Consider the following 261-nt stretch of genomic DNA (forward strand, 5'->3'; position numbering starts at 1 on the left):
TTTATGGTTTTTTGTGCAATTGTGAATGGGATCAGTTTCTTGATTTCTCTTTCTGTTGCTTCATTGTTGGTGTATAAAAATGCAACCGATTTCTGTACATTGATTTTGTACCCTGCAACTTGGCTGAATTCTTCGATCAGTTCTAGTAGGCTTCTGGTGGAGTCTGTCGGGTTTTCTATGTAGAGTATCATGTCATCTGCGAAGAGTGAAAATTTGACTTCCTCTTTGCCAGTTCTTTGATTTCTTTTGTTGCCTGATGGC

Source organism: Hyaena hyaena, unplaced genomic scaffold (assembly GCF_003009895.1).
Source record: "Hyaena hyaena isolate Hyena2069 unplaced genomic scaffold, ASM300989v1 scaffold_800, whole genome shotgun sequence".
NCBI lineage: Eukaryota > Metazoa > Chordata > Mammalia > Carnivora > Hyaenidae > Hyaena > Hyaena hyaena.